The following is a 20,421-nucleotide window of genomic DNA, read 5'->3' as shown; positions in this document are numbered from 1 at the left end:
CTCACTCTGTGCTTTGTAACCCGGCTCCAGCTCTGCACCCTCACTCTGGGCTCTGTAACCGGGCACCAGCTCTGCACCCTCACTCCGGGCTCTGTAACCGGGCACCAGCTCTGCACCCTCACTCTGTGCTTTGTAACCCGGCTCCAGCTCTGCACCCTCACTCTGTGCTTTGTAACCCGGCTCCAGCTCTGCACCCTCACCCTGTGCTCTGTAACCGGGCCCCAGCTCTGCACCCTCACTCTGTGCTTTGTAACCCGGCTCCAGCTCTGCACCCTCACCCTGTGCTCTGTAACCGGGCCTCAGCTCTGCACCCTCACTCTGTGCTTTGTAACCCGGCTCCAGCTCTGCACCCTCACCCTGTGCTCTGTAACCGGGCCCCAGCTCTGCACCCTCACTCTGTGCTTTGTAACCGGGCACCAGCTCTGCACCCTCACTCTGTGCTTTGTAACCCGGCTCCAGCTCTGCACCCTCACTCTGTGCTTTGTAACCCGGCTCCAGCTCTGCACCCTCACCCTGTGCTCTGTAACCGGGCCCCAGCTCTGCACCCTCACTCTGTGCATACCTCCCAACATGACCCTCTCCAGGAGGGACAGAATGCTCTGCTCCTGGACTTCCCTCTTACTCTATGATTGCCATCACCTGTGCTGAAACACCTTTCTTATCCATTAACCTGTTCAATACAGGTGCCGGCAATAATAAATTAGGAGAAAAGTCCAGAAGGAGAGCATTGTGTCCCTCCTGGAGAGGGTCATGTTGGGAGGTATGCTCTGTGCTTTGTAACCCGGCTCCAGCTCTGCACCCTCACCCTGTGCTCTGTAACCGGGCCCCAGCTCTGTAAATCCTTACTCTGTGCTCTGTAACCGGGCACCAGCTCTGTACCCTCACTCAGGCTTGCCTACCCTCCCGCATTTAGCGGGAGGCTCCCGTTTTTTAATTAACCCTCCCGCTGCCCCGCAAACCCTGCGGTGCCTCCCGGATTTTACAGGTCCTGCCGAAAATATGAACTGCGCATGCGCGAGTCCAAAAATGCCGGGACGCCTGCACGGGACGGGAGACGCCACTGACGTCAACGGTGACTAACTTTCCTGAAGAGGCAGTGTGAGCGGAGGATCTTCACTGCAGCCAGCCACAGTGTGGGATAGAGGAGCAGAAGCTTCGGCCAGAGACCGGGAGCTGCACTGTGTGAGACCCGAAGGGGTGGGGGCTTAGCAATGCAGGGAGCTGCTGTGATGGATAACAGCAGTCTCAAAGCCCTTCCGTGCCCATCCCCCTGGCTCGGTCTCACCTTCATGCCCCTCATCAAATACGGAAATATATTTATTTTACCTGGGCCCCGCCCCCTCCCTCGATCCCTTTCTTCCCCTCAGAGGCAGGAAAACATTTTCTTCCTGGTACAGCAGCAGCAGAAAGCCGAGGCTCCGCCCATCTCACAGGCTCCGCCCCTCCCGCGTCCCGCGATTTCCTCCCCTCCACCCAGAACTACAGTATGAGAGGATCCAGCACAGAGCTCCTGCAGGTAAGAGCTCTCTGTGCTCACCATCTTCAAACCAATATACTGTATTAGCATGACAAGCTACAAAGCATCATCATTTTGTTACTATGGGCCTGTTATTTTTCTTTAAATTGACACTATGGGAGGTATCCAATTAGGTGGCTTTACAGGATCGAAACAGCTGGATATTGCAATTTTTGACCCAATCGTGCAAAAACACATGGGATCCCCGACGGAGCCGCGATTACACATGGGATCGGGTACTTATCCCCGATAAGTACCCGATCCCATGTGTTATCGCGGCTCCGTCAGCCGCTTATCACGGTTTTTGCTTCAGGTGGCTGAGGCATCCGAAGCGTAATGAGCGATAAGTGCCGGCATCAGGGGGAGGAGCGCGCCGCATTGGGGCTAATAGGATAGCACCCAGCGATACAGCTACCTGCGGTCATTGACATGGCTAATTGGATACCCCCTTATGTGTTAGGTCTGAAATCTACCCAGCTCCCTAATTGTGTCCTTGAAGTTAGACATTCCTGACACAGGATGGGGCACTAAGTAATTTACACAGCACATACCGGCAGGTCCAGCGACAGGGGGGTACAAAGGGTACACCAGTCCCAGGCTCTGAAGTTAAGGAGGACCCCGAGGTTCAGGTGGGCATGCACAAAACATTGCTGCAGTGTGATAATCTGACCACGCCGGCAGCCAGTCCAGCACGGCACAATAGGCTATAAAGAAAGAAATATATCAATCCGGCCAGTGTACCCCATCACCTCCCCCGGTTACCCCATCAACTGATCTGATCCATGTTCTAAAGACTCCGCCCGCTCCTGCCACTCAACTCGGAGCTGCTTCCCAGGGGCGACTCTACTCTAACTGGGTTTCACAGTGCCTGACAGGGGAGGATGGTCCTACTCTGCCCCGTTGTAACAGCCAAGGCCGCCTCCTTCCCGGAGCTGCAGATGGAAGTCAGCGTCACCAGACCCACACTGCACGGACAGCGGAGATCACCGGCGGTTTTATGAAGAATTCGGTACTTAAATATACTTAGTGTTAAGGGGTATGATAGCCGGACTGTATCTCACCGGCAGTGCAGCACCTCCGCGCTTCACTGTCCTCTCAGAAAGTCTCTCTAATGGTCGATCCTGTCCTCTTTTTATCTTTTATTTTACCTCTGTGAGGGAGATTATTAATTAACTATAACTTCCCTCTGTGAGGGCAACATACATCTTTAATACACCGCGCAAGGAGGGGCACCCATTAACAAATAAATTATTAACTTAAGGGTTTTTTTTTTAACAGTTTTATATCAATTTGCTAACACCACATTTATAATACCTCAACAGCAAACAGGGTATTACACACACACACACACACACACACACACACACACACACACACACACACACACACACACATAGTGGCGGGGTCAAGTTGGGGTCCCCCCGAGATATGAGCGTACTGGGCCCCAGAATTTCTCTTGCCGGCCCTGCATAGTGGAAAGTGTTTATTTGATTTACAGACCCTGTAGGCAGGGCCGGCACTCTCCACACTCTGCTGCTATCCCAGGCTTGCCTTCCCTCCAACATTCAGCAGGAGGCTCCCAGTTTTTAATATAGCCTCCCGCTGCCCCACAAATCTTACTTGTCCTCCCGCTTTTTCACTGTCATCCGTGAGAATCTGGACTGTGCATGCATGAGGCCTGAAATGCCGGAGGCGGGACCTGTACGGGGGACATCCTGACACATGATGTCATGTCACTTAAATGCCGACCACCGCGGGTTGTGGGTAGCGGTGGCCGCCTAGCAATGCACGTTCAGAGAGGCACAAACCAAAATCATTGCCATTGTAGGCTCTAACTCCGCTCTTAGAGGGAGGGATGTAGTTATGTGACCGCTGGTCTCCAGCCCACCGATCACAATACCGGCACCTACGTTCCGTCCCTATCACAATCCCAACAGTCGGCATGCTGACTAACGGACTATTCCCACTGGTGGGTGTCCATGGCACCCATAGAGTGGGAATAGAACTGTGGTGAGTAAAGTTTGCCACTGAGCCCACAAGGGTCTTCGTTGCACTGGCCCCCCCACCGGGCATCTGATTGCCGGGATCCCAGGGTCGGTATGGTGACCGTCAGTCTCCCAAACACCGGTCACATGATACCAACCCAGAGGGGATGTAGTCCGCATCCCAACAGTCAGGATGCCAATGGTCACAATACTGACAGTGGCATCCCGACACATTCCGCCAGTTGGCATTAGGTTTAGGGTGAGACTGCAGGGAAGGGGGGGGGGGGGTGTAATAGGGTCAGGCTGTGGGAAGAAGGAGGGGTTAAGGTTAGGCTGTTAGGGGTTAAGCTGGGGGACAGTTGGATGGAAGGGTGTGGGACGGGAGGGTTAGTGTTAGGCTGTGGGAGGGAAGAGTTAGGGTTAGGCACTAGGGGGAGGGTTAGGGTGTGGATGGGGAGGGTTAGGCTGTAGGAGAGGGAGGTTAGGGTCAGGCTGTGGGAGGGATAGTTTAGGGGGAGGGTAAGGGTTACAGTACCAAAATGTGTAAGGATAATGACTGTCGGGATCCCGTATCCAACCCGGCCACAGCTTTGTAGACTAATGAAATTAATGTGCAGTGCTTTTGGCTAATTACTATTTTTAAGGAGAATTCTTCATTGGATAAGGGTCACAGCTCTCTTCTCTAATTGTGTACTGTACTCTTTCTTATATAGTCCTACTTATCCGGAATATTGGTTGGACTTTCAAAGACACTTTTTTTATTCACGTGAACCAGATTAGACATTCTATATTTGCAGTGGTCACAAATGTGTTAGTTGGTTGCAACCATGTAGCATACAACTATATTGATGGATGGAAATATGTTACATGTTGCATTGTAACTTTTTCAATTTTTTTATTGTTCAGGTACCAGCGGTTTACAACCGTTTAATACATTTAAGTTGTTTCGATGTGTAAATAAATTGCTATATCTACTTATAATAATAGAGCTGAATTTGTTTTACTGGGTTCTAATGCAAATGTCAGCGATGCTTAAATTCTTTGTTTTGTTGTTACCATTTATTAGGGCTGCCACCCTTTCAAGCAGCTGCTGTATAAGTATATATTGCTGTGTGCCTGGAATTATTTCATATCTTCTAGTGTGTAGCATAAGCGGAGGCTAGTGTGCTTGGTGGCAGTGTGAGCCGCAGTGGTGGCCTCTTCTCCCCCCACAGTGGTCTGTTAGAATGTAAGGGAATTAAGTAAACCAGAACTGCATAATAGGATCCGTAGTGGCTGGGCAGGAGAATGGGAAGAGACTGGGTGCTGAGTGTCACAGGTATTAGCTGCACTCTGAAAGGGCACTCACTGACAGTCATCCATGGCTATCAGTGAGTGCTCTATCTGGGGGCAGGCAATGCCTGCAGAGCCGGCCCTAACCAATATGATGCCCTAGGCAAGATTTTGGCTGGTGCCCCCTAGCACCGCCACTAGTTCTTGCAGGAGATGCCTGGCATGAGTCAGCTGGCAGCTCTGCTAACGTCGGGCGCCTTTTGTTTATGAAAATGCATTACTATGTGGCTAGGGTGCATTACCATGTGGCTAGGGTGCACAAGCAGCTTCTGCTGATTAAAATGATATGCAGCATGCCTATATTTCTGTGTGTGACTGTGGCTGTATCTGCATATGAAATGCTACATTACAGTGATTTCCAGGAATACACGGCAACGTGGCATTTCGTATGCAGATACAGCCGCAGTCACACACAGAATATAGGCATGCCACATATCATTTTAATCAGCAGAAGCTGCTGGTGCCCCTAAGCATACCAAATGCCCTAGGCATTTGCCTAGTTTGCCTATGCCTAAGGCCAGCTCTGAATGCCTGTGACACTCAGCACCAATTTATTTCCCTTTCATCTGCCAGAATTTGGGTCTTGGGTTACTGTACAAATGAAGCCAAGCTCACAGTGGCCCATCTTAAAATGAATGTCATTTGTACAGTTGTATATGCAAGTTCTCATTTACTGTGTATGAAGTTACCAGGGTCATTACAGGAGGGAGCAAAGGATGATTTTTAAATAAAATTAAGTAACCTCACCAGTCCATTGGTGGAGCTAGATACACACTTTGGGTGGTACATGACACGCCCCCTCAACGGCACACCGCACATTCTGCTACGACTTGCAATCTCCCTGAAACTAGTTTTCAAAAGTAGGCAAGTACGCCCTCACTCTGTGCTTTGTTACTCTGTAACCGGGCCCAACTCTGTACCCTCACTCTGTGCTCGGTAACCGGGCACCAGCTCTGCACCCTCACTCTGTGCTCTGTAACTGGGCCCCAGCTCTGCACCCTCACTCTGTGCTCTGTAACCGGGCCCCAGCTCTGCACCCTCACTCTGTGCTTTGTAACCCGGCTCCAGCTCTGCACCCTCACTCTGTGCTCTGTAACTGGGCCCCAGCTCTGCACCCTCACTCTGTGCTTTGTAACCCGGCTCCAGCTCTGCACCCTCACCCTGTGCTCTGTAACCGGGCCCCAGCTCTGCACCCTCACTCTGTGCTCTGTAACCGGGCACCAGCTCTGCACCCTCACTCTGTGCTCTGTAACCGGGCCCCAGCTCTGCACCCTCACTCTGTGCTCTGTAACCGGGCACCAGCTCTGCACCCTCACCCTGTGCTCTGTAACCGGGCCCCAGCTCTGTAAACCCTCACTCTGTGCTCTGTAACCGGGCACCAGCTCTGCACCCTCACTCTGTGCTTTGTTACTCTGTAACCGGGCCCAACTCTGTACCCTCACTCTGTGCTCGGGAACCGGGCACCAGCTCTGCACCCTCACTCTGTGCTCTGTAACATCTGTAACCGGGCGCCAGCTCTGCACCCTCACTCTGTGCTTTGTAACCGGGCCCCAGCTCTGCACCCTCACTTTGTGCTCTGTAAGTGGGCCCCAGCTCTGTACCCTCACTCTGTGCTTTGTTACTCTGTAACCGGGTCCAACTCTGTACCTTCACTCTGTGCTCGGTAACCGGGCACCAGCTCTGCACCCTCACTCTGTGCTCTGTAACTGGGCCCCAGCTCTGCACCCTCACTCTGTGCTTTGTAACCCGGCTCCAGCTCTGCACCCTCACCCTGTGCTCTGTAACCGGGCACCAGCTCTGCACCCTCACTCTGTGCTTTGTTACTCTGTAACTGGGCCCAACTCTGTACCCTCACTCTGTGCTCGGTAACCGGGCACCAGCTCTGCACCCTCACTCTGTGCTCTGTAACCGGGCACCAGCTCTGCACCCTCACTCTGTGCTTTGTTACTCTGTAACCGGGCCCAACTCTGTACCCTCACTCTGTGCTCGGTAACCGGGCACCAGCTCTGCACCCTCACTCTGTGCTCTGTAACCTCTGTAACCGGGCGCCAGCTCTGCACCCTCACTCTGTGCTTTGTAACCGGGCCCCAGCTCTGCACCCTCACTTTGTGCTCTGTAACTGGGCCCCAGCTCCGCACCCTCACTCTGTGCTCTGTAACCTCTGTAACCGGGCCCCAGCTCTGTACCCTCACTCTGTGCTCTGTAACTGGGCCCCAGCTCTGCACCCTCGCTCTGTGCTCTGTAACCTGGCCCCAGCTCTGCACCCTCACTCTGTGCTCTGTAACTGGGCCCCAGCTCTGCACCCTCACTCTGTGCTCTGTAACCGGGCCCCAGCCCTGCACCCTCACTCTGTGCTCTGTAACGGGCCCCAGCTCTGCACCCTCACTCTATGCTCTGTAACCGGGCCCCAGCTCTGCACCCTCACTCTGTGCTCTGTAACCGGGCCCCAGCTCTGCACCCTCACTCTGTGCTCTGTAACCAGGCCCCAGCTCTGCACCCTCACTCATAAGCCATCCGCTGTCCTGATGATAAGATGGTTAACAGCAGAAGTCAAGCATATCTGTAAGGTTTTTTTAATATAATACTACCAGCATTTGCATGATATGTTATTGTAGTAATACCTACTTACTGGCATTGGTACAGCATACTGGGTATTAATACTACTAATTACATCTGTTTTTAATATTTCACTGTGGTTTTGAAATTACATATGTTTGATTGTTTCAGTATTATTCCCACTTATTCTCATTTGTACTCTGATCACAAACATCCTCTTCCTGTCAGTCTCCTTGCGATCGCCCGTGTGAATGGATTCTTTGCGCCAGCCCGTCGCAGGGCACTGATGCCCGCTGCAGCCATGCAACGCGCCAGTGCAGTGCAGTGCATACACAGCAGCGATCAGATCTGAATGACCCCCTCTGTACAGAGCATATATATTATTCTTTTCTATTGTTCAATTTTATTTTGAATTCTGTTGGTTACATTATATTGTGCCCATTCTCTTGAGGTCTGACACTCTTTCCTTTGATGTGAAAAATCCAGAATCAGTGTATATTTTTCAAGTTCACACTTAATTGATTTGTGCTTTTTTTTGTACTTTATTGTACATTTCTTATTTTTATTATTCTAAGTTAGTGATACAGGGGGTAATTCCAAGTTGATCGCAGCAGGATTTTTGATAGCAACTGGGCAAAACCATGTGCACTGCAGGGGAGGCAGATATAACATGTGCAGAGAGAGTTAAGGTGCATACACACGGAGAGATTTTGGCTATGAGAGATTTTGACTAACTTTTCCCTTGAACTGGCAGTAGGAGATTTTGACTAACTTTACCAGAGATTTTGTCTAACTATGCAAGAGATTTTGGCTATGGGAGATTTTGACTATCTCATTTAAATAAGGGGATGAGTGTCATATATAGGACGATTTTACAGGGTGGCTGGTATTTAAATAGCTGAAAGTTAAAAAAAAAATTTGCGTGGGGTCCCCCCTCCTATGTAAAACCAGCCTCGGGCTCTTTGAGCCAGTCCTGGTTGTTAAAATACAGAGGAAAAAATGAGTAGGGTTCCCCCATATTTAGACAACCAGCACCGGGCTCTGCGTCCGGTCCTGGTTTAAAAAATACGGGGGACAAAAGACATAGGGGTCCCCCGTATTTTCCAAACCAGCACCGGGCTCCACTAGCCAGGGAGATAATGCCACAGCCGGGGGACACGTTTATATTGGTCCCTGCGGCCGTGCCATTACCCCCCCCAACTAGTCACCCCTGGCCGGGGTACACTGGAGGAGTGAGGACCCCTTAAATCAAGGAGTCCCCCCCCTCCAGCCACCCAAGGGCCAGGGGTGAAGCCCGAGGCTGTCCCCCCCATCCGTGGCCCGGTGGATGGGAGGCTGATAGCCTTTCAATAGTAATATTGTTCTTTACAGGAGGCCTACAGGTCCCAGCAAGCCTGCCCCAGCATGTTGGCACTTGGAGAACCACAAGTGCCAGCATGCCCGGACATAAAGGGCCCGCTGGAACCTGTAGTCCACCTGTAAAGAAAATATTAAAAAAAAAACACAACACATTCTTTTAAAAATCCTTTATTAAACTGGGTCTTCACCTGGGGGCGGCAGCCTTTAAGCTCTTTTGCATGGCCGCCGCCTTCCCAGGGCTTCCGGCGTCTTCACCTGGGGGGGCGCCACCTCCCCAGGGCTTCTGTGGTCTTGCTCCGGCATCTTCACCTGGTGGGCGGCGGCTGCTAAGCTCTTTTGCATAGCCGCCGCCCATCCAGGACTTCCACGGCGTCTTCAGGAGCTCTTCTCCGCTCCTCCTCCGCCGTCGGACTGACAGCCGCTGCCTCGCGCTGACTTATATAAGTCAGCGGGAGGGGGCGGGGCGATGACGCGGCGAGCCGTGATTGGCTCGCGGCGGCCATCTTGAATTTCAAAAATGACGCTGAGGCGCCATTTTTGAAACTGGTACCGCTCCGCTGCCAAACTCTGCAATAGAAAGGTAAATTTCCCCCGCCCGCACCGCTGCCGCAACCCGCCGCCGCCCGCACCGCCGCCGCCCGCACCGCCCACACCGCAACCCGCCGCCGCAACCCGCCGTCGCCCACACCGCCACCGCAACCCGCCGCCGCCCGCACCACCGCCGCCTGCACATCGCTATCGCTGGGCAAAATCGCTGGCCTCTTAAAGTGTTAGCGATTTTGCCTAACTTTTGCAGCGACATAGTCAAAATTGACTTGCCTGCACTGACTATTTTTCCCAGCGATAGCGACCTAGCGGGGACGCGCATCGCTATCGCTGGCTGTGTACACACGGAGCGATCTGCACTAACTTTCTGAGCGATTTTGACTATATAGTCAAAATCGCTCAGTTATATCGCTCCGTGTGTATGCACCTTTAGATTTGGGTGTGGTGTGTTCAATCTGCAATCTAATTTGCAGTGTAAAAATAAAGCAGCCAGTATTTACCCTGCACAGAAACATTATAACCCACCCAAATCTAACTCTTTCTGCACATGTTATATCTGCCTCCCCTGCAGTGCACATGGTTTTGCCCAGTTGCTATCAAAAATCCTGCTGCGATCAACTTGGAATTACCCCCACAGTTACCAGACTTACTAAATTTTGTGCCAAAAGTATTAAGCCTTAAAAAGTGAGAAAGTGGAGAGTGATGAAGAGTGATAAAGTACCAACAAATCAGCTCATTTTTCAAACACATCCTGTAACATGGCAGTAAGGAAAATGAATGATTTTATCACTCATGAAGGCTCAATACATTTGGGCCTTTATCTTGCATTAGGTGGATATAAGAGATATATATTGTGATAATTGAAGATTTGCAAACATTTCTAGGTAACATTTTTGAAGGTTTCACTACTATTATTTATAGGAACCATTTGTCTCAGTAACAAGTTTATTTCATCTGTGTCATCTGTGAAGTCTGTGAGTCATGTTAACTAAGTAAAAGTAAAGTTTTAACTGAACAAAGAGCGCCCCAACAAAGAGTTTCCTTTATCATTGATAAGTTCTATCTTTGCTCATGATTTTTGGGAGAGCCACTGCTTCCTTTTATTAATGGACACTGGCCCTCATTCCGAGTTGTTCGCTCGGTAAAAATCTTTGCATCGCAGCGATTTTCCGCTTAATGCGCAATGTCCGCACTGCGACTGCGCCAAGTAAATTTGCTATGCAGTTAGGAATTTTACTCACGGCTTTTTCATCGTTCTGGCGATCGTAATGTGATTGACAGGAAATGGGTGTTACTGGGCGGAAACAGGCCGTTTTATGGGCGTGTGGGAAAAAACGCTACCGTTTCCGGAAAAAACGCGGGAGTGGCTGGAGAAACGGAGGAGTGTCTGGGAGAACGCTGGGTGTGTTTGTGACGTCAAACCAGGAACGATAAGCACTGAACTGATCGCAGATGCCGAGTAAGTCTGAAGCTACTCTGAAACTGCTACGAGGTGTGTAATCGCAATATTGCGAATCTTTCGTTCGCAATTTTAAGAAGCTAAGATTCACTCCCAGTAGGCGGCGGCTTAGCGTGTGCAATACTGCTAAAATCGCCTTGCGAGCGAACAACTCGGAATGACCCCCACTGGTTCCACTTTGTCAGTCTTTCTGTCACTCACCTGCATGTGATTTGTACCGCTCTCTCTACATGGATACTGGTCTCTTTCACCCATGTGGCTTTCTCTGTGTCCCCCTGTGTATGTCACCCATTAGCGCTCCATCCTATATGTTCCTTTATTTTTGCAACTGCTCCCACAACCCACGGTTGAGTACCATGTGATGCTGCGTGCAGTGTGCTCTCTCTGCTGCAGCTGTACTACACAGTACTACCTCCCTTTTCATTGCTTGCTGTAGGTCCTAATGTAATAGCACTGGAAAGTGCCTGATTCAGATTTGTAATAAAGCAAAAAAAATCAAGTAACTTTGGGAGAAATGTATGATCCTCCATTATGTGGGAGAAGTGGTATCAATGTAATTATGTGTGCTGTCAACGATATGCAGGGCAATGTAAGAATGCTCAGTTGCCTTGACCTGGCAGCAATAGCCGAAAGGGGGAGTTTTCACTCCCACGCTTCGGCATCTGAGATGTTTTTACATCTCAACGCTGCTGCTTCGCCGTGGTAAAGAGGTGAAACAGGAAGCGTTATACCTGCACAATTCATTTATCTGTGCAGAGTAAATACTGGCTGCTTTTGCATGTAGCCTACAAATGTTAGACAGCTTTATTTTTACACTGAAATTTAGATTTCAGTGTCACCATGCCCCACCGGTGGTAGTCCCAGAGGTGGGGCTGCAGCACAGTCCAAAATTCTAAAAGGGAAGTGAGTCCTGGCCACTGATGTTTGGCAGCATTTGGGGTGGCAGTTGGTGTGGTCCACCTCTCTGCACATGTAATATCTGCCCCAATTGCAGTGCAACATGGTTTTGCCCAGTTGCTTGCCTTTTTGCTGAATCAGGCCCATTGATTCTTAAGTCAATGCAATGTTACTTTTCATTTACATCTTCCAATGGTTGTATACCGGTTTCTCATTTAGCTGGCTCTGTCACTGTGCAGTTCATCACAAATGATAATCCTAATGTGTATCTTGTTCCAAATAATAATTCTTTACCTGATCTCCATCTTATGCAACTCATCGGCAAGCACAAGATACACATGCATACTAGTAATGTCTTGAAATTCTTACCTAGACCAATTTTCATCGTTTGATGTGATTGGTCATCAGTGAAGTACTGTAGGATAACTAAGTTAAAGTTTGACTTTCTTGTCCTGCTCCTCCCACTTGTCAGGAGCCCCCACCCTACCCGACTCCCTGTCTAACACTTTCTCCTGGCCCTGCGCCTCCTCAGCCTGCAGGTACTATGTAGGTGCTCTGTGATCATGCTGATAGGGTTGAGGTCCAACTTATTTGTGTTTATTTTGATTTCTGTTGCTATGTCTTCTCTTTCCTCTCTACCCCGGATTTTGGTGTCCTGCTGCAGCCAACCCTGAGAGTGCTGTGGTGAGTGACAGGCCAGATTATCAGTGAACTGAGGAAAGTCTGATACTAATGGCTGGATACTTTGTGAATAGCTAAATAATCAGTGCAACAACAAGCAGTAAGAGGAGATCTAGCCACCAAGGTATGTTCTGTCCCATTGACCTAGGAGTCTTAGCAAATGTCCATTTTGTCTCTTTGCAGATTGTTCCTAACACCAGGTCTCTGTCTAGGTTGTTCAGTATGTCTGTGGGTAAGCAGAGGTGAGGAGGATAGGGGTTACTGCAGGAATGCAGCCAGGGGATTCACAGGAAGCAGCCCACTAACTGCTACATGGAAATATGTTTTGTTGCTTAAATATGTGTTTCCATCTATGTAATTATACTGTGAGGCTTTGTGCTTTGCATTATACTATGGCCTACAGAATATGGACTACTCGTTTTTATGGTGGAAACCACACGAAAATGGCTCTGATTTGCACTGGGGATAGTAGATTGTGGCCTTTGCTTTATACTTTGGTTCAGCAACTGTGGTAATGGGATCAACTTTGTGTTGTAGGGAACAGTGCCACTGTTCCATTTCATTCATTTCTGGTGCCAAGTGTGTCGGTTTCTGACTCTTTCTGTTGGCTCATGTTCAACAACTCTGAAGCTGTACAGTATGTGGTGCTATCCCTTATTCTCCACTTTTGCTTGTTATTTCTGTTATTATTCTTTATTCATATGGACCCACAAGGGGTTCAGAGCACTTACAAAGTGCATAAACAGAATGAAAAGAAAAAAGTGACTTACGTACAGTACATGGACTATAAACATTGCTGTATCATCAGATAAGTAAAAGGGTGGCAGAACCCAAGGTTTAGGTCATTGGTATATCTATAATGGGTGCAGGGTACACCGCATACACTGTACCCATTTAATTATACAGTATTTATCCCCGTGGCGGACGGCGCTGCAGACAGAAATCAATGGTAAAATTGCACAAAGCTGGAATCTACAGTGCTGGCAGAGGGGAGGGAGTCTGAACAGAGCCTGCACACGGGCCCTCTCCCTTAAACTGGCCCTGTGTTAGGTGCCCTGTAGACAGCAGTGAGTAGATGCTGATATAAGTGAGGGAAGAAAACGCATGCAAGGGAAGAGCACCCTGCTCATGAGAGCTTATAGTCTAAAGGGGAGGGATGCAGAACAAGCGTCTCGCTGCACTCCACCTCATTAAGTATGTGCCATTTGTCCTCAGTGGGCAATTTTTGGACTCTTATCTTTCAAAGGATTATTAAAGAATTAAGATGGTTGATGGTTAGCACAGGCAGATGCATCCGATGGAGGATGGGTTTAGTGGGTGTGATCATTTAGTGCTGGATGGAGTATATGTGACACTCTGGATGTCCAGAGACCTGATATTGCACGGTGTGTCTGTTGATACACTGACTGGTGACACACTGGAATTGCACACAATATGCAGGAGGTAGAAAGTGGGATGGGCAGTGTTATTCAGCTGAGGAGCTTCACTGGACGCTCCATCATCTCAGAGAGAGACAGGCTGCAGGCCCTGGACTCTGACTCAAATAAAAGTCAGTATACACTAAGCCTAGAGCTCTGCACATTTGGCAACCACAGCCTGCCCACGGTTAGTGACTTCACCTGTTAACAATATCTTCACTCAGTCTGATAGTGATAGACTCTGACTCTAGAACATAGTTCCTGACTTTACGGCTGCCCCAGCATTGTACAGCGGGGGGCGTGGCTATGATAAAGTGAATCATAATATGCACGTACCGTGCATCTCGGCAGTATGCATCTCGGCAGTGATACGTACGCACCGTGCATCTCGGCAGTATGCATCTCGGCAGTGATACGCACGCACCGTGCATCTCGGCAGTATGCATCTTGGCAATGATACGCATGCATCGTGTATCTCGGCTTTATGCATCTCAGCAGTGATACGCACGCACTGTGCATCTCGGCAGTATGCATCTCAGCAGTGATACGCACGCACTGTGCATCTCGGCAGTATGCATCTCAGCAGTGATACGCACGCACTGTGCATCTCGGCAGTATGCATCTCAGCAGTGATACGCACGCACTGTGCATCTCGGCAGTATGCATCTCAGCAGTGATGCGCACGCACTGTGCATCTCGGCAGTATGCATCTCAGCAGTGATGCGCACGCACTGTGCATCTCGGCAGTATGCATCTCAGCAGTGATGCGCACGCACTGTGCATCTCGGCAGTATGCATCTCAGCAGTGATACGCACGCACTGTGCACCTCGGCAGTATGCATCTCAGCAGTGATACGCACGCACTGTGCATCTCGGCAGTATGCATCTCAGCAGTGATATGCACGCACTGTGCATCTCGGCAGTATGCATCTCAGCAGTGATACGCACGCACTGTGCATCTCGGCAGTATGCGTCTCAGCAGTGATACGCACGCACTGTGCATCTCGGCAGTATGCATCTCAGCAGTAACATGCACGCACAGTGATTGAATTATGATCAAATGTGATGGGTGTATTGTGACCGGTTTCAGGGCGTGTATCTGCCTACATCAGCGATCCCGTGTGCACAAAACAAAGCGGTAACATCTTAGGGGGTCATTCCGAGTTGTTCGCTCGTTGCTGATTTTCGCTATATTGCGATTAGTCGCTTACTGCGCATGCACAAGGTTCGCAGAGCGCATGCGCTTAGTTATTTTACACAAAAGTTAGGTATTTTACTCACGGCATAACAAGGATTTTTCATTGTTCTGGTGATCGTAGTGTGATTGACAGGAAGTGGGTGTTTCTGGGTGGAAACTGGCCGTTTTATGGGAGTGTACGAAAAAACGCTGGCGTTTCTGGGAAAAACGCGGGAGTGTCTGAAGAAACGGGGGAGTGTCTGGGCGAACGCTGGGTGTGTTTGTGACGTCAAACCAGGAACGAAACTGACTGAACTGATCGCAGATGCCGAGTAAGTCTGGAGCTACTCAGAAACTGCTAAGAAATTTCTATTCGCAATTCTGCTAATCTTTCGTTCACTATTCTGCTAAGCTAAGATACACTCCCAGAGGGCGGCGGCTTAGCGTGTGCAATGCTGCTAAAAGCAGCTAGCGAGCGAACAACTCGGCATGAGGACCTTAGTTCCCACGGTCCACTCAGATGGTCGATTATCAAAAGATCTGCAACCACCGCTGTGTGTTTGTATGCAGTTACTTGAATCTGCGAGACCACCAGTGGGTGTCTCAGTACATTCCCAGGATGGCTGTAAATTTGCATATTTTTACATGGCAGCTGCTTAAAAAAAAAGTCACAGTTGCGACTGTGTTAATGACCACATCTGAATCGGACCCTATGTACTTAATCTGTGCAATAGAAGATGTTGATAATACATTGGCTGAATACATGCTTCCTCTCATCAAAATATTTACTATAAATTACTTAAAATATTTCTTACTGATTCAGCTAACCGGACCACATCATTATACCAATTCAGTGAATTCACAGCACGCTATACACCTTGTAAGAACATACGTGTGTAAGGAAGGCAGTGGCAGGGAGGGAGGGGCACCATGCTGAATGTGCCTGAATGACAGAAAGTTTAGCTCCACCATTGAGCATGGCTGACCATATATTTTTCAGTCATGGATTACTCCGACCCCCATCATTGTCATTATTCAGAGGCAAATTGTTTTACCTATTTTATATGGACTGACTTCAAAATGTTTTGGCACATGTAAAAGTTTCATAAATATTTTACCTTTAAACGCTAAAGAAACATTACAGGAGTGATTTTAAGTCCGTACACATTAGACGATGTCGCTCTATGAGCGACGTCGTCTAATGTTTCCCCTCCCGGGCCGGCTGGCCGGCGGCCGACTGTACACACTGAGCGATATGACCACTCATATTGCTCAGTGACGTCACGCCTCCGCCAGCCGTGCATGCAGGTCCTGGACGGTAGTCCAGATTCTGCATGCATGCACTGCCGACAGCGACGATCGGTCGCCGCTGGCGTCATACACACTTGCCGATAAAATGAGCGACGTCTCTCAGGGAGGGGGAAAATGAGTGACTTCACTCATTTTATCGACAAGTGTGTATGGGCCTTTAGACATACCGCATGGCACAACAAACTGATTTTGATGGGTGAATCTCCAACTGTATTAAATTAAGATCAGTCTTAGAATTATTTGGTCCTAATAGGCGGGAGGAGGGGGCGGCTTCTGCATAATTCTGTTCCACTCTTCTACTGTGTTTCTCTTATATGGCATTTATCAAAGCTTAGAGGGAGATGCTGTAGTTATAACCAATCAGCTGATAACTGTCATTTTATGGGCTGCTTCAGAGGCCTTGTTTAGGGTTCTATTTAGCAAGCCTTGGATGGACATAAAGTGGATGGAGATAAAGTACCAGCCAATCAGCTTCTAACTGCCATGTCACAGGATGTGTTTGACAGTTAGGAGCTGTTTGGCTGGTACTTTATCACAGTGCAATTTATCTCCATCCAAGGCTTAGTAAATAGACCCCTTAGTTTGATTTGAGGAGAGTTGCTAGAGTAGACCCTCAGTCAGAAAGTAGTCAATGGAAATGGCACTCCTCTCTGTTTTTAATGTCCCCGAATTAAAAAAGAAAAGAAAAACAAAACATAGTGTAGTATTTTTTTTTTCTCTGGCTCGGTCCACAGGATTATCCACAGGATAACATTGGGATATGGTTGAGCGACAGCGGAAATGGCACCAACACGAGCTTTCTGGCCTCCCAGGATGCATCGGGGCTTCCCCATATAGTCCCGCCCACTGACTCAGTCAGATCAGTTTTTTGCTTGGTGCGGCAGGAAGCCGCATGGTCACAGGGCTGCTGTAGAAGCAGCCTGAAGCTTTTATTATTTTATTTTTATAGACTCACTATATTTTTTTGAGCGACTTTTCTTAACAGCGTCTTATACGCATACTAGAAAGAGTCGCTCCAACAACTCCCCACCGGGTCGCAACAACGCTTACCTTCGCGGTACAGTGCTGTCTCGACGGGCGTCTGTGTCGGATGTTCTAGCAGGTCCAGCAGACGTAACCAGGCTGTGGCCGGAGCATGGGGGGAAGGTGAGTCTATGGATTTCCCCTTACTAGGGGGGTCCGGACACAGCTACACTGTATTGGTGGAGACTACAAACACTGTGTTGATGTGCCGAACATCTCGAGTGCGACAGCGCTACGCTCCAGGGATCATAGGCGCCAGGACTAGGTAGAGGCCGCGATCCTTAGAGTTTAAGTCAACAGGGGGATTCAGACGCTCTCCTGGCCGCCCCTCCTCCGAGTTCATGACCAGTTTCCGCGCGTCTCCCGTCCATGAACTGAATGACCTCACTTCCGTCTCAGATGCTACCACGAGGGTACTCGGTCGCAGCTTAGACGCTGCGGTTGTGTACACTAGAGATCCCGCCTAGACCAAGTCGCAGGCCTTAGCTTCTGCATACACGTGGAAGTCGCTGAGCGTCCGTGTCCGCAGTGAGCGACTGTGTCCGTTATCAGGAGCGGTAGTGTACATCAAAGCGCAACGGAATATGCTGCGCTATATAAGAAACTGTTAATAAATAAATAAATAAATAATACATCAGTAGCGTCTGAATCCACTCAGCATCTTACGAGCGAATTTGCTTGGATATGGAAGTGTGGTGGGTCTCCCTGTATCCCGCTCTACAGAGGAAGGGTATACAGTACTAAAAATTCTCTCTACTTGTTAGTATGAAATTAATTGTTAATTTTTAGTACATATTGCATATGAGATCTGTGTATTACTGTGTTTTCTGCATGTTATGTTGAAAAAGAACCAGTTAAAAACAGAAGTACAATTTTCCTACTTATTCATAAGTTGTAATGGGGGTTGCATTCTCATATGACAATGGTGGTCATTCCGAGTTGTTCGCTCGCAAGCTGCTTTTAGCAGCTTTGCACACGCTAAGCCGCCGCCTACTGGGAGTGAATCTTAGCATAGTAAAATTGCGAACGAAAGATTAGCAGAATTGCGAATAGACACTTCTTAGCAGTTTCTGAGTAGCTCCAGACTTACTCGGCAACTGCGATCAGTTCAGTCAGTTTCATTCCTGGTTTGACGTCACAAACACTCCCAGCGTTCGCCCAGACACTCCCCCGTTTCTTCAGACACTCCCGCGTTTTTCCCAGAAACGGCAGCGTTTTTTCACACACACCCATAAAACGGCCAGTTTCCGCCCAGAAACACCCACTTCCTGGCAATCACATTACGATCACCAGAACGAAGAAAAAACCTTGTAATGCCGTGAGTAAAATACCTAACTGCATAGCAAATTTACTTGGCGCAGTCGCAGTGCGAACATTGCGCATGCGCAATTAGCAGAAAATCGCTGCGATGCGAAGAAAATTACCGAGCGAACAACTCGGAATGAGGGCCAATGTCTAATGCTTTAACATGTGACTGACTGCTAGTATGTGTGCTGACTTTTCTGTGTAATGTCAGTCCTGTTCTGACCCTCAATTCAGGTGCACTGTGGTCAGATTGATCTCACTTCTATATACTCATATATAGGTGATTTTCAGTCACAAATTGTTAGTCATTAACAGATTATTACCATGTCTGTGAGCAGCAAAAGTGACGAGGAGAATTTATCAAGCGCTCCTACATCCCTAACATGCTTACCTTGTAAGACAGGGTTAATTGGTATGGACCAATTAGTCAGTTATGAGGGCTTGTGTGCGAACTGTTTTGCTTTTCAGCAAAATAAAAAACAGGAGTTGGTTCAACCACCAACAGAGCCAACATGGAATATGTTCGCAAAGACTCTATCTTCAATAGCGGACAGGTTAACTCCGGTAGCACCACCTCAAGGGTTAGATTACACTATTAACCCATACATGCAGCTCCCTTCCTATGGCTTGGTTCCAGTAGCCTCTACAAGCAACCAAGGGACAGGTAAGACTAAGACAGATACGTCTATGTGGCAGACTACACAAGATGATACAACAGATGATGATACAGTATATTCAAATACTCTGTATGATGATCAGTAGCAGAGTTTTAGTTAAGAGGATGTAGTTGAACTTATTAATGCTGTGAAGGCTGTTCTCTCTTTGGAAGAGCCAGCCAAGTCAGTGTTAAAATCTAAAGCACCTGTGTTTAAACGAACAAAATCAGTGAAAACTGAATTCCCAGCGTCAGATGAGCTGACAGAAATGATGGATGAGTCTTGGGCGACGCCCAGTAAGAAATATAAGATTCCGAAAAGATGGAATTCTTATTATCCATTTCCAGCTGCGGATTGTTCGAAAAGAGAAGTTCCTCCAAAAGTAGATGCACATGTTCTGCGACTTGTGCATAAATCTGCTTTACCACTGTCATCTACCTCGCTAAATGATGTCACAGACAGAAGGGTAGATAGTTTTTTGAAAAAATAAGAATTTACTTACCGATAATTCTATTTCTCGTAGTCCGTAGTGGATGCTGGGAACTCCGTAAGGACCATGGGGAATAGCGGCTCCGCAGGAGACTGGGCACATCTAAAGAAAGCTTTAGGATCACCTGGTGTGCACTGGCTCCTCCCCCTATGACCCTCCTCCAAGCCTCAGTTAGGATACTGTGCCCGGACGAGCGTACACAATAAGGAAGGATTTTGAATCCCGGGTAAGACTCATACCAGCCACACCAATCACACTGTACAACTTGTGATCTGAACCCAGTTAACAGCATGATAATAGAGGAGCCTCTAGAAAAGATGGCTCACTACAACAATAACCCGAATTTTTTGGTAACAATAATTATGTACCAGTATTGCAGACAATCCGCACTTGGGATGGGCGCCCAGCATCCACTACGGACTACGAGAAATAGAATTATCGGTAAGTAAATTCTTATTTTCTCTGACGTCCTAGTGGATGCTGGGAACTCCGTAAGGACCATGGGGATTATACCAAAGCTCCCAAACGGGCGGGAGAGTGCGGATGACTCTGCAGCACCGAATGAGAGAACTCCAGGTCCTCCTCAGTCAAGATATCAAATTTGTAGAATTTTACAAACGTATTTGCTCCTGACCAAGTAACTGCTCGGCAAAGTTGTAAAGCCGAGACCCCTCGGGCAGCTGCCCAAGATGAGCCCACCTTCCTTGTGG

At 48.6% G+C, this 20,421-nt stretch overlaps 1 protein-coding gene across 1 annotated transcript in view; it reads left to right on the top strand.

The window, feature by feature from the left end:
• The first annotated feature begins 1,084 nt into the window (after positions 1-1,084).
• Positions 1,085-20,421, top strand: part of PALD1 (phosphatase domain containing paladin 1) — a 492,251-nt gene continuing 472,914 nt past the window's right edge. The window contains exon 1 of the mRNA XM_063961440.1: positions 1,085-1,516. The gene's annotated coding sequence lies outside the window, so the exon portion shown is untranslated. The remainder of the gene's footprint in view (positions 1,517-20,421) is intronic.

This window comes from Pseudophryne corroboree, chromosome 3 (assembly GCF_028390025.1).
Source record: "Pseudophryne corroboree isolate aPseCor3 chromosome 3, aPseCor3.hap2, whole genome shotgun sequence".
Taxonomy (NCBI): domain Eukaryota; kingdom Metazoa; phylum Chordata; class Amphibia; order Anura; family Myobatrachidae; genus Pseudophryne; species Pseudophryne corroboree.
Note: the sequence above shows the minus strand (reverse complement) of the source record. Positions and strands in the feature narration are given on the sequence as shown.